General features: G+C 50.2%; 1 protein-coding gene across 2 annotated transcripts in view; it reads left to right on the forward strand.

Annotated features, from left to right (window-relative positions):
- Positions 1-2,319: 2,319 nt before the first annotated feature.
- MEF2D (myocyte enhancer factor 2D) overlaps positions 2,320-13,798 on the forward strand; it is a 165,447-nt gene continuing 153,968 nt past the window's right edge. For both annotated transcript variants that reach the window (XM_044991012.1, XM_044991013.1), the window contains exon 1: positions 2,320-2,652. The gene's annotated coding sequence lies outside the window, so the exon portion shown is untranslated. The remainder of the gene's footprint in view (positions 2,653-13,798) is intronic.

Below are 13,798 nucleotides of genomic sequence, written 5' to 3' on the forward strand. Positions count from 1 at the left end.
GGGGCAGGCACTGTCTCTTGCTAATTGTTTATACTGCACCCAGTACAGGAGAGCCCTTATGTTGGTTGGGGCCTCGGGGTGCAACCGATATTAAAAGTGAGCAAGCTGATTTGTAGAGCCAGTGGAACGATCCCTTAGCCCAGCTTCCCAGAGCCCATCCCACGTTTCCTATGGTGTGTTTGATATAATTGGCCCAGCACTTTGAACAAACTATTTTCAGACAATGGGCGTGTTTTGCAAACTACTTGGTTCAATTCCTGTGGTGTGATTCCTCCCGCCCCCCCCGAACCACATGGTATTGGTTCTGCTCCTTGATTGGGTGAGTGGAACTTTTAATTTCATTTTTTTAGGGGCCACCCTCCCCCTGCTGTCTGAGCACCTGACAGACACTAATGGGCGTGACATTCAGGCCCCTTTTCCTTGCCCTGTCAGTAGAAAAGCACCTTAAAGTGGACGTAGGTATAATTAGCACAGCCTTTAATGGCCTTTTTACTCAGGCAGAGAGGAGTAAAGGGGCCTTAGTGTAAATGAGGATCAAGCAGGCCCTAATTGTTCACACCGTTGTCACTAAATTGATGTAGATTCACCAGTGCAAAATTTCTTAGTCTAGACAAGCCCTCAAATTGGTGAGGGGCGAGGGAGAGAGGGGATATGATCCAGTGCAATCAACCATTCGGGTTAGGCTGTAAGCTTCATACTGGAATCAAGTGGCTTGTCCAAGGTCACCCGGGGAGGCTGTGGCGGGGCTGGAAACTAAATCCAGAACTCCTGGGTCCCATTCTGAGGCCTTAGCCACAGGACCAGCCTTGAAACGTTAGAGGAGCAAAGAGTGGCACAGATTTTCCAGTGTGAATTTGAAGACTAGTAATGACTCATGCCGAGGGATGGGGCTAGGGGCCAGGAACTCCAGAATTCGAATCATGCCTCTGCCGCTGAGTTGGTCTAGTTGGTTCACTGCTCTGTGCCTCAGTTTCCCCTCTAACATGCTGATAATCTGCCACCTCCCCATACAGAAGAGTTGTCGGGTGTTAGTGAATATTTGTACAGTGCTTGGAAACTGGAAAACACGAAGTATTATTTTTATATATTATTATGTAAGGTGAAAGTACATTTTTGGCTTTAAATATTTTGTGCCAGAGCCTCAGCGGGTTTAAATTGACGTAGCTCCATTTAAATCAATGGGACAGATGCCTAGTGTGTATACATCACCTTAGTTCTGTTGAAGTCAATGGGTTAGATCTCTAGCTGCTGTAAAGTGGCATTCATTGCAGTTCAGGGCCCAGTTCCTTGTTCTCATCCCCATGCCCTCGTGGAGTGAGGAACAAAAACCCAGGAGTCCTGATGTCCACCCTTCACCTCTAACCACTAGATCAAACCTGCCTCCCAGAAACAAGAATAGAAGCCAGGAGTCCTGACTCCCAGCACTTTCTTCTCTAACTACTAGGCCACACTGCTCTTTATCTGAGATACATCCCGCAGTATTGCTCGCTGCATGTCTACAAACACCCCACTGCCTTCCGAATTTCGCCATCGGTGCAGGGGCGCTGCTGGAACAAGGCGGGCAAAGAGGGAGGGGCTCTGCACCGCCTGGCTTGAAATGGTTTCCATCCGATACAGGGTTCAATGGCTCTCAGCACCCCTACTCTACACATTGTTCCAGCCCCGCTACATGGGTCAGGGCACAGCTGGAAGGCGCTCAGATGCTACGGTGAGGCTTGTGGCGCGGGAACCGACGCAGACCAGAACTGGGGTTGCAATTGTCCACGCCTGGAGGATTTGCTTGAGGTGTGTGTGTGTGTGTGTGTGTGTGTGTGTGTGTGTGTGTGTGTGTGTGTGTGTGTGTGTGTGTGTGTGTGTGTGTGAAAAGTAGAGGTGCAAGGGGTCTGAAGGACTCTCCTGACATAGGGTAACCAGACAGCAAATATGAAAAATCAGGGCGGGGGTAATAGGGACCTATATAAGAAAAAGACCCCAAAACCGGGGCTGTCCCTATAAAATCAGGACATCTGGTCACCCTATCCTGACAGCTAGTGATGGGATGGGGATGGGGACCAGAAACCGGCCAAGTGGAAACCTTGCAAAGCTCAGGCTCCTAAATAACCCTGCTGCTGCTAGTCCTCCAGGCGGAAGGATTTGCAGCAAGCCACGCTGCAGCCTAGCTTGGGGGGAGGTGGCTTGGGTGCAGGGGTGGGGGGTGGAGAGGAGGGTGCTGGGTGGCTAATCCCTCCCTCCCTGGGCCTTGCGTAGGGCTCGGCCATTGGTGGGTGGGGACCCGTCTGTCCGTCCCGGCATGCTAGGCTGCGCTGCCTGGTGGTTACGTTGTGTCTTTTCCCCAGTGGGTTGGAAGTAGTTACCTTTGTAGCCAAAAAGGAGGAAGGAAGGAATCGACACACACACACACACACACACACAGACGCAACCCAAAGGAGGAAGTTCATTGAGACACTGAGATTGCTCCTGGTTGCCCGGGCTCGCCTCTGAAGTGTGGCTGCGGGTGCTGGTGCTGCAGTTGTTGGTTTGTTGTTGTTGTTGCTGCTGCTGCTTCTTTGGAGCCTCCACTTCTCCAACAACACCCCATCCCCGGGGGGGCTCCTGGCTCCTGGCAGCGACTTTTTTTGGGGGGGAAGGCAGCGCGGGAGCGGACGCTGGCGGGTAAGTCGAGTCCTGGGGTGTGTGTGTGGGTAGCCTGGGGGTGGCGGTGGACTGACAGCTCTGGGGAGTCCGGGTGGGGATGGTCTCGGGTGGAAACCAGTTGGCAACAGCCGGGGTTAGGGTGGCCGGAGAGCAAGTGTGAAATATAAAGGCGCCTATTCCCCCGTCTCTGTAAGACAAAGCCCTGACTGTGGGGACTGTTCCTATAAAAGCGGGACAGCTGGTCGGCCCGGCCTGGGTACCACGGTGATGGGCGGCCGGGGGGGCTGTTGTACAGAGATGGAGCCATAGATCGGGACCGGTTCTGGCTGCGGGGCGGGAGGGTGGCGAGCGCATCCCGCAGCAGCCTCTGACATTTCAAAACAAACCCTCGCCAAAATGGTGCAGAGGTGAAGGGAGGAATACAGGCGGCGGCGAGGTGTTGCCTCCCTTGTGTCTGCCTGACAGCAGCGGCTGTTTGCAAAGGGGGGGGGGGATCAGAGCTGGGGGACCGGTGAGGGGCCAGGGCTCTGACAGCTCCGCAGGGCAGCCGAGGAGGGGAGGGTGGGGGGTCGATCCCCTGTCCCTCCCCCCGCCTTGGTGTTAGATGTCGCTTGGGGTGGGTGACAGGAAAGAGAGAGAGGTTCTGGTGCCATTTGACAGCAACCACCGGAAAAAAAAAATGGTGCACAGGGGAAGAAATGCTGCCAGGGTTGGAGGTGCCTGGGGGAGGGTGGCTGGGAGACAGCAGCTGGGAAGGGGGGCGGGGTGGGGGGGGGGGAGAGAGTCCCAGATCTGTGATGTTCGCCTGTTGTTTGGGGAAAGTGTGTGTGTGTGTGTGTGTGTGTGGAGCTGACAGCTGAGGTTGTTGCCGAGGGTTACGGGTGGTGGTGGTGGGGAAAGGGGGACTTTGGATCCTGCCATTTAGCAGCAGCCACCAAAATGGTGCAGAGGGGAAGGAGGATCTGTCCCAGGAGGGTGAGTGGGCAGGGGGGCTGGGGGAGCAGCGGGAGTCTGGTGGGGGACAGAGGGTGCCTGGTAGCTGGGGGGGATAGAGGTGTCTGGTGGGGGGCAGGGGTATCTGGTGGAGCATAGGGGGGAATCTGGTAGCTATGGGGGGCAGAGGTGTCTGGTGTGGGGCAATGGGGTGTCTGGTAGTTGGAGGCAGGGGGTTCCTGGTATCTGGTAGCTAGGGGGATAGAGGTGTCTGGTGGGGGGCAGGGGGTGTCTGGTGAAGCATAGGGGGTATCTGGTTGCTGAGGGTGGAGGGCAGGGGGTTCCTGGTGTCTGGTAGCTGGGGGGGGGGCAGAGATGTTTGCTGGGGGCAGGGTGTGCCTGGAGTTTGGAAGCTGGGGGGGAGCGGTGTCTGGTGGGGGAAAGGGGGTATCTAGATGGAGCATAGGGGGGAATCTGGTAGCTGAGGGTGGGGGCAGAGGTGTTTGGTAGGGGGGCAGGGGGTGCCTGGTAGTTGGGGGCAGGAGCAGCAGTGTGGAGTAAGTACAGAGAGAGGGTCCCAGCGCTTCTAAATGCCAAAGTGTGCGTCTCTGCCACGGGGAAGGACAGCGCCCTGGGCAGCTGCTCCTTCCTGGGGTGATGGGCGACAGCTAAAGCCACCAAAATGGGACGGGGGATTGGAACAACACCCCCACCCTATGCTTGGGGTGTTGGGGGGGTGGGAGCAACAGGCACCCCATGTTGGGGGAGCCGGGAGCAGTGCCCTCTGTGTTTGGGAGGCTGGCTGGCTTAGTATATGGAGCACCGGGGTGGGGATGGTGGCGGGGGGGGGGGGGGGAGAGATTTGATTGGCAACAGCAGCTTTTAGGAAGGGCGATGGTAAATAGAGTGCTAGGACTTGGACGGCTGCCTGTTCTGGGGACTGACAGCTGTGGTTGTTTGTTCCTCTCTGGTTGAAATGCTGCTGAAGGCTGGTCTCTGTGTGTGTGTGTGTGTGTGTTGGGGGGTTGAACGCTGGGGGGGACGACGAGGCATTTCTGCCCTTTGACAAAAGCTGGAATAAGGTGCCATGGTGAGGAGCCGAGACTCTCCTCAGGGAGAGGGGGCGTTATGCGGGTTTGGGTGCACGCCTCGGGGGTGGCAGCAGTCACCACAGGACGGGGGTGTGCGTGCGGGTTTCTGGGACCTGGCAGCTGTAGGGGATGCTGAGGTTTGTCTCGGGGGGTGCCAGTGTCGCTGAGGGTGACAGAAGACAGAGGCTCGTCCCACGACTTGAATGGGGCGGCAGGCCAACAGAAATATCGCAGGGGAGAATGAGGGGGTGGGGGACGGGTTTAAGAAAGACTGTGTGTCAGAGGCCCACTGAGGTGCCGTCGGATCTGGGTGTTGTTTGGCATGTGTGTTGCATCTGAGATGCTTGTTTGCCATCAGTAGATCTCTGCTTGCCCCTTTGCTTGCATGTTGTCTGTCTCTTACGCAGACACAGACATGCACACGGCTCTTTCCTTCTGCGCTCTGGGTGTCTGTTCTCACCTGGTGCCAAATCCCCAAGTAGCTGTCTCCACATGTGAAGGAAAAGGGGGGCCGATGGCTCCGAAGGGTCAGCCCCAAGTTGGTCCATTTCCTTCCCCTGCGTGCTCCCCCCTCCCTCCCCCCCAACATCCTCTGCCCCAGCTCTCCTGGCTGTGCGGAGCTGACATTTCACAGAGGGCCCTTCCTCCGCTCTCCCTGCCGGTTTGCTTTGGGGAAGGCAATGGGAGCTGAGTGCTGGGTCTTTCGACTGTAGGTGGAACAGTATCTGGAGCGCACCCACCGAGGGCTGCTCCGGTTGGAAAGTGATGGTTGAGCGCCATGCCGCCCATTCAAATGTCTGATTCTCATTAGCACTAAGGACCCTTTACCCATCTCTGGCCGCACAAAGGGGCTGAAACACAGATTTTGTAGTAGAATAACTAGGTCAGTTAGAGGTGCAATCCCCCCCGTGATATAGTTGCATCTGAAGAAATGGGGTTTTTTTACCCATGAAAGCTTATGCCCAATAAATCTGTTAGTCTTTAAGGTGCCACCGGACTCCTTGTTGTTTTTGTGGATACAGACTAACATGGCTACCCCTCTGATAGTTACACCAAGACAACCACTAGTGTGGGTACGGTTATAAAGGTACCTTTATGCTGGGATACTTACTCCCCTGTAGCTATACCAGTATAAGCACCTTTATCCTGGTATCACTGCGTTCACACTAAGGGGGGCTATGTATCACTTTAACTATACTGCTATCATTAAAGTGGTACAATTTGTGCCTTGAACTATTTTTCTCTCTGTCCGCGCAAATGTGTTATAGATGGTTCTCCGTTGCCCTACAACTTGTGTAGGCTCAGGAGGGAGAGACGCGTTCTCCCCCCATACACCGTGAACCAGCTCCTAGAACGGCTCAAGTCAACAAGGCGCTAAGAACCCTGCAAAACACCCGCTGAAATCCTAGTGTCAGACCCGGGTCACTGCAACGTGGCTGCGGCTAGACAGGTCTGGAGGGTGCGTGGCTCTGCCGTGGGGGTGCTCAGCGAGCACAGGTTGAGTGCATCCCCTCAGGCCTTGATTCAGCAAAGCAGTTAAGTCCGTGCTTCACTGTTAGCGCGCGCTATTGAAGTCAAGGCCACTCCCCTGCTTAAAGTTAAGCACGTGTTGAAGTGTTAAGCGGAACGGAAGCCTCACAAAGTGGAGGTAACAAAAGGTACCATTCTGCTCTGGTAGCAATTACCATCCACCTGGCACTGGTGTAAATAACAACTCAAGGTGAAAAGCAGGGGAGTTTGCACCAGCCTGGATTCCCTGTATGACCTTGGGCAAAACCGCGTCTAGACGTTAATGTCTTAGTAATATAACACTTTTTTTGGGGGGTGGGGTGGGGAGGGGAAGGGTGTGATTTTATTTTTTACTGAAATAATTATACCGATAAAAGCCCTCGTGTGACTGAGTTATACTGAACTAGCTTATTTTGCTTCCTAAACTGCAGTGTGTTGGACTGATATAAGCACTTCGATGCCGCTGTAATTGCATCCACAGCAGAGGTTTTTTTTTGCCGCTTTTATTATGCTGGTATAAAATCGGAGAAATGGAGAGCTGGAAGGGACCTCATGAGGTCATCTAGTCCCAGCCCCCTGCGCTGAGCTAGGACCAAGTAAACCTAGATCATCCCTGACAGGTGTTTGTCCAGCGTGTTCTGAAAAACCTCCAGTGACGGGGATTCCATAACCTCCTTTGGACGTCTTAACTCCCCTTAGAATGAGAGAGTTTTTCCTAATATCCTAAATCTCCCTGCAAATTGGGCTGGTTTTCCTTCTTGTTGTACCCTTGGTGGACGTGGGGGAACAATTGATCACGGTCCTCTTTCTGTCAACGTTTTGCTGTTCTCATGTTCCTTCTCAGTCTTCTCTTCTCTACGCTAAACATGTCCATTTCTTTCAAGCTTTCCTCATAGGTCATGTAAAGAATAACAGGGTTGGAAGGTACCTTAGGAGGTATCTAGTCCAACCCCCTGCTCAAAGACAGATTTTTGCCCCAGATCCCTAAACGGCCCCCTCAAGGATTGAACTCACAAGAGCTATCCCTCCCCCAAATGTATAATTAAAGCAGTACTACTTGTAAGTGTTCACAGGTCCTCACTGTCCCCATGCCTCATTTTCCTCATCTGTAAAATGGGTTTAATAATAGCTCTCTGTCTCATCCTTTGATGCCTGTCTATTTAGAGTGTAAGGCTTTTGGACCAGGGACTGTCTCTCACATTTGTATCGTGTTAGCACCTAGATCCCATTGTACTAGGTTGCTGTGTCAACCTATAGCAAATGACAAGTCCCTGCCCCCAAAGAATTGAGACTTAAAGACATAACCGGTGGCTGTGATAGGCGGGGTGACAATAAGTGGGAGAGGGCAAGGTAACAAAAATAATAAAACACGCACAATGCTGAGAGAGAGAGAGTGTGTGTGTGTGTGTGTGTGTGTGTGTGTGTGTGTCCCTGTCCTAGCACAGTAGCAATACCTAACCCCCATCTAGCACTTCTCCTTAGTAGATCTCACAGCCCAAAAGAGGTCAGTTACCATTATCCGCAAGGGAGCTGTGATCTCAGTTAGAGTGTCTGGACCTCACCATAGCACTCCCAAAAATAATAATCAGGGGAGAGAGAACGGGTCGCTGTTAAATATGTGCATCTAATGGAAATGCTGCTTTTTTTTTTTTAATATGTTGAAACAGTTTCAGATTTTTTTTTCCCGAGTTGTTTGTCTCTGTTAAATTACTTTTGTGTGTATGAAAATCAGTATTTGGAGGTTGGTGTCTCTAAATTTGTGTTCATTGTCGACAGGGTGCTAGCCTGGGATGCAGGATACCCAGGTGTATTCTCCTGGCTTTGCTATTGACCAGGAACATCTCTGTGCGTCCGTTTCCACTCCCACTCTTGGTCGGTTTTCATTGCAAACTCTTTGGAATAATAATACCACCACCTAGCTCTTGGACAGTGCTTTGCAAAGGTCAGTTTCATTAGTCTCATTTACAGGTGGGGAAACCGAAGCAGAGAACGAGGACAGGGCTTGGCCAATGTCAGATGGCAGCAGAGGCAGGAATGAAATTCAGGTCTCGAGTCCTAGTCTGGTGCTCTATTCACTAGGCCACACTGTCTTTTGCTGGGGCTTAACCTGTATGCAGAACTTGCTCTGATCTGACTAACCGTGTTTCTAAATTAATGTACTTACATTGGTGTGACTCCCGGGCCGTAAATTGGTTTAAAAAAATCCACAGAAGGCGATTGCAATGACTTAGCTAAAAGCTAATCTCCACACAAATTTCCACTGAAATAACAAATAGTGTGAATTAAAACCAGGGCTGATTGTCATTTACACTAAAGCCGTGTCTACGCTACAGGCACTACAGTGGCTTTACCCATTCGCCCCAACCCCAACTTCCCAGCAGCATAAAAGGGCCTTTGACTGGGTATGTTGTAATTTACACTCGTTTTCAGGCTGATGCACAGGGGCCAGGGTGTAAATGACAATCGGGCCCAGCTGACGTTAGCTGAGTGCTTGGCTAGGCGCTGGTGTAGCTTTAATCAATGTAGCTGAACGGAAACGATTTCGGTGCAATGCATTGCCCTGCCGCTTGCACTGGTGCAATTCATTTTAGCCACTGTTAACTCCAGAATAAGAATTCCCACACTGGGTAGCTTGGAAAAAAGGAGTGTTCTTAACTCGAGTTATTGCTTGTCTACATGGGGAAAGTTAATCCAGAGTAACTAGGGGTATGTCTACACTACAGTGGCTATGGCAGCACAGCTGCTTCCGTTGCATTGACCTTGCTGCATCGACAGCTGGGGTTAGGTTGACCTAGCTAAGGTGCACACGGGGCGCACATTTTTTCATGGTTTTAATTGTACAGGAGACCCCCCTGTGTGACTTTGAAGCAGATTAGTTAACCTGCATTAAATCCTTGTGTGAACGCTGTTCTTCCCAATGAAAGTGGCCTTCATTTGGTTCCAAAAGTGAATTAAAATAAATCAAATTAAGGTCATTTAATTCTGAATGAGGGTGCTCACACAGGGGTTGAGTATGATTGGAATAATCCACTTCAAATTCACACCTCTGCTTAATTCAGATTCATTTTCCTGGACGGCTCCCTGTAGACAAGCCTTTAATTGATTTAAAACCCGATTGAATTAAATCGGTGCCATTTCTGTGTGTAGAGAAAGTCCTGTTTACTTGTACAGCCCCTAGCACAATGGGGTGCTGATCTTGGTTGGTGCGACTGCCATTTAAATAAGGAATAATACTATTTAGGCCGTCAGAGTTAAGATGGCACAGATCAGCCTACGGCTTCCTAAGAAGTGGCATTTGATACTTTTCTCTCTCTGGCATTTCTCTCTTCTTTTTTTAAAAACTACATAAACCTGTCAATAAACAGCTGTATTTTGTTAAACATCTGGTTTGAGCAGAGCTTCGGCGATGTTGGGAGACCTCTAGGCTGACCTTTTTTTAGTATATATATATATATTTTTTACTACAGAAGCAGTTTGCTGCGTGTGGTGCTTTTCCCTTTAAGGTGAATCTAGTCCTCTCCCGACTGTCGTCTGCCAGCAGCTCTGCCTTCGCAGATCTGTCGTTTTCAATCTTTCACTCCGGCGTCACGTGCTCCATCCTTTTTCTTTGCACTTGTTTGCTTGCAGCTTTTTTTATTTCCTCCTGTTTACAACAACAGTCGTTCTTGTTGATAATAAAAAGCACGGGGGGGCTATACAATAAATACATCTTTCTGCAAAAAGTATCCAGGAATGTATTCAAACCACTTTACTCTCTGGACTGGGCAACTGACTAGTGTGTTCTAAAGCCGGGAGCAGAAGGGCTAGGTGCAGAGTGTGTGTGTGAGGAGGGAGAGACATGCGGGGGCGAATGGTCCAACCTCTTAGAACTGCTCTATACTAAAAATGTTTACTGGGAAAGCTTGCCAAATTCCCACAATTCTCAGCGAGACATGTGGGTATCCCGTGATATTGTTAGTTCTTTGGGGGCAAAAATGGTCGTTGTGTTCTCTTTTTGTACAGCACCTGGCACGATGGGGCATGACTGACGCTCTTGGGCGCCCCCACAATATAATAATTGTACACAGCAGTGGCGCACTCTGTGCAGCAACAATTTCCCCCAAGGCAGTGCGCCTGACAGCAGGGGGATGCTGGGATGCCCACCCACAATGCACTGTGCTTGGTGCTGACGTACCAGGAGCAGCATGGACATAAAGTGCCAAGTGGTAGACTGTGAATGCGCTTTTCCAAAATAGTTTTGTCCGTGGCACTGTGCCGGCAAAACTTTTGCCAGTGAAACTTCCTACTGTAGGAAAAGCCCATTCAGCCTGAGTTTGCAGAGAGCCTGAAACAATAGCTCTAAAGTGTCCTTTGTCCCATTCATTTAAATGGATGCTAACTTAGATGCTCAGGATGCATTAAATGTCGACACTGGTAAGTATTTCTCTGTTCGACTCAATGTGTTAGAAAGGAGAGAGAAGATCAAATTATAATATAGATCTTTTGAGCCATATATCTCAAAGTGCTTTACAAAGGAGGTCAGTATCATCAGTCCCCCAAGGGGAAACTGAGGCACAGAGGTGCAGTGACTCACCCAGGATCACCCAGTAGGCCAGCGGCAGGGCCCGGAATAGAACCCAGCTCTCTTGAGGCCAGTCTGCCAGTTATGAAGGATTTCCCAAGGGGTGTGTGTGAGGCACTAGCTGGTGAACGGAGGAAGACATATGAATGTGTCCGCCACGCTTTGAGGCACAGCTCTGAGCTGGGGTCGGCTCCACCGCCCGAGGGGTCATCCCACTGACTCTGAAACGTTCCCGGCTCTTAACCAGCTCCGCTGCTGAAACAGCCAGGGACGCGCCGAGCGTCAGAGATGCGTGTTTAACTTACTGCTCTGTGACAAGCAGGTCATAGATTATTCCTGCAACGCGCAATTAAGTGCTGGTCTTTCTAGAGGCCGAGTGTGTATGTCTTGCCAGTGGAGCTGGAACTCTGCCACGCTTTGGCTAGTATTGCTCTGTGTAAATGTCTCAGCCCCTACCTGATACATGTGCTGTGTTTGTATAGAGAGGAACTGAAGCCACAGACCTTATAATCAATGCCAAAAAAACCTGCCGCCCTCTTTCCCTGCTTCTGAGTAAAGATCCAAACAACAGATATTCTTATAACTAGGATTTTATTCTTTGTATCAAACTGATACTTACTACGTGCTATGAAGGACAGTGAAACTAAAATGGAGGGCCTGAATTCTTTCCTGGTGGTAGCATTTTGGGTTCTTAAATAGGGTGTGCTTGAGAGCTGCATTCATCCAACGCCCCTTTCCACTATCAGAGCGGCGTCAAGAGATCTTATCGAAAATGAGAATCTGGTCCCAGGCAATTAAAATAAGAACCCTGTCTTGCAAACAGATTACATATATGTGTAATTTTACTCATGTGAGTAATCTCATTGAAGTCAATGGGACGACTTGCTGGAGTAAAATTGCTCATGTGCATCAGCGTTTGTGGGAACAAGGTCTAAAGGGCTTTTCTTTGGGGCAGTATTTTAGGCATGATTTTAAAAACTGTGATATGACATTTGCACTCCGGCCCCATTGCAGAATAAAGGGGATTTTAAGTGAGGTGACCAAGGACATGTCTACACAACAGTGGCTATAACAGCATGGCTACAGTGCATTAACTACAGTGGCATAGCCCCATAACATAGACGCACGCTACAGCGATGGAAGAGGCTTTTCTGCCATTCTTCCGTCGACCTAGCTGCATCTAAACATAGCTACGGCGCTCAGAGTAGGGTGACCAGATCTCCCGATTTTATAGGGACAGTCCTGATTTTTGGGTCTTTTTCTTATATAGGCTCCTATTACCCCGCCACCCCCGTCTCGATTTTTCACACTTGCTGTCTGGTCACCCTAGCTCAGAGGTTTTGATTTGTCACACCCCTAAGTGTTGTGGCCATGTCAAACTTAATTCTAAGTGTAGACCAGACCTGTAATTTACATCCAGAGCAGAGGAAAGGGATCTTAGTATAAATGAGAATCAGGCCCTTTAAATCAGTAGTAATTAGGGTCTTTCCAGGGAAGCAGAAGGAGACGTTTCCTAGCGGGTGGTGGTGGTTTTTCGAATGGTGCCTTGTTTGAAGCTGTTCATAGCTTTGAAAAGTTGTCGCTCCACCAGAGATGTGTTGGTGGGCAGAGTGCAGGTGAAAGAGCTAAAGATGCATGAAATTGATCACGTGGTTCTCCATGAGGCACTAATTAGTGATTTACACAGTAGTTGTCTCATGGACATCATCCCTCCATATGGGGCAAATACCGTATAGACCAGTGGTTTGTTTGTAAAGTGCACTGAGGTAAAAGGCATCATGTTATTTTAAATGTATATATCTTAGGGCGAATGCCAGCTGGGGTGGGGATAGCAGGTGTGAGTTTGCCCAGTTTATTTGCACTGGAATCTTACAGTCTTCTTTCTTTGTTCAGTGGATGGCACCCGTCAACAATATCCCATTCCAGGTGTGTTAACTGGAGCCTAAATGGGTGCGTCTACATTTGAGCTGGGAGGTGTCATTCCCAGCTGGCGTGGGCCTAGCTGTGCTAGCTTGAGCTAGCGTGCTAAAAATAGCCATGTGGCAGGGTGGCATTTGAACCCCCTGGGTACGTACTCAAGTCTGAGCCGCCACCCGGCTATTCTTAGCACGCTAGCTCTGCTTGAGCTACTGAGGGCAACTCTGCGTGAGCTGGGAATCGCACCTCTCAGCTCAAATGTAAACTGCACCCGATAGCTTGGTCTTGCTGTTCTTTTTAAGTAGGTCAGATCCTGGGCGGATGTAAACCGGGGCCGCTCCATTGACATCTAGGGAGCTACACTGATTTACACCCGCAGAAGGGATCTGGCTTGCACAGGATCAGCTGAAGTCATTGTTAGTGCAAAAGCAGCATCTCAAGATGGTTAATAGACTGACAAAGCCAATTACCTGCGGCTAAGGCTTTCTCTGGGGCTTAAAGGAACCATCTGCAAAGCTTGCGTGCTACTGCTTCTGTCTTACTGCCCCACGGGGTTCTAAGATGCACTTTTACTTTATGTTGAGTAAATTGATTAAATAGTTTGGGACGGGTTAATAAATGACGGTATAACCGTGTTACAGACGTCGTCGTTATTGACGATCTGGATTGTGCCAGCGTCACGGATCGCGGCGTCTAGGTGCTATTGTAAGACACATAAATAATAAGGAACAGAATCCAGTTCTCTTAGCTTCTTGTCTTGTGCTTTTAAACTCTGGACCATGTCCCCTTTAGTCCGTGCTAGGCAATCCGCAGGCAATTGCAAAGCAGGGGTGTGTCCAAGGGCGTGGGATTTGTCATGAAACCAATCTCAGCGCGCCGATTGGTCAAGACGACAGAGCCCTGTAATTTACTTGTCATGGAGCTGCTGAGCAGGTAGCTTGTCCAATACAGGTCTTGATAACGCCACTGAATACATAGGTCGGTTCGTTGGCCTGCCAAGTTATTACTCTGACGTCTAGAAAGAAAACTGCCCTGCCATGAAATGTTTGTGGGCTGATTCTTTCCTCTGGCTTCACTGGGGGTTAATCCTGATTTCACACTGGTGTTTGGGAGAAGGGAGCCAGGCTTGGGAGGGGGTTAGATTTGGAGATTC

This window comes from Mauremys mutica, chromosome 17, assembly GCF_020497125.1.
Source record: "Mauremys mutica isolate MM-2020 ecotype Southern chromosome 17, ASM2049712v1, whole genome shotgun sequence".
Classification (NCBI taxonomy): Eukaryota; Metazoa; Chordata; order Testudines; family Geoemydidae; genus Mauremys; species Mauremys mutica.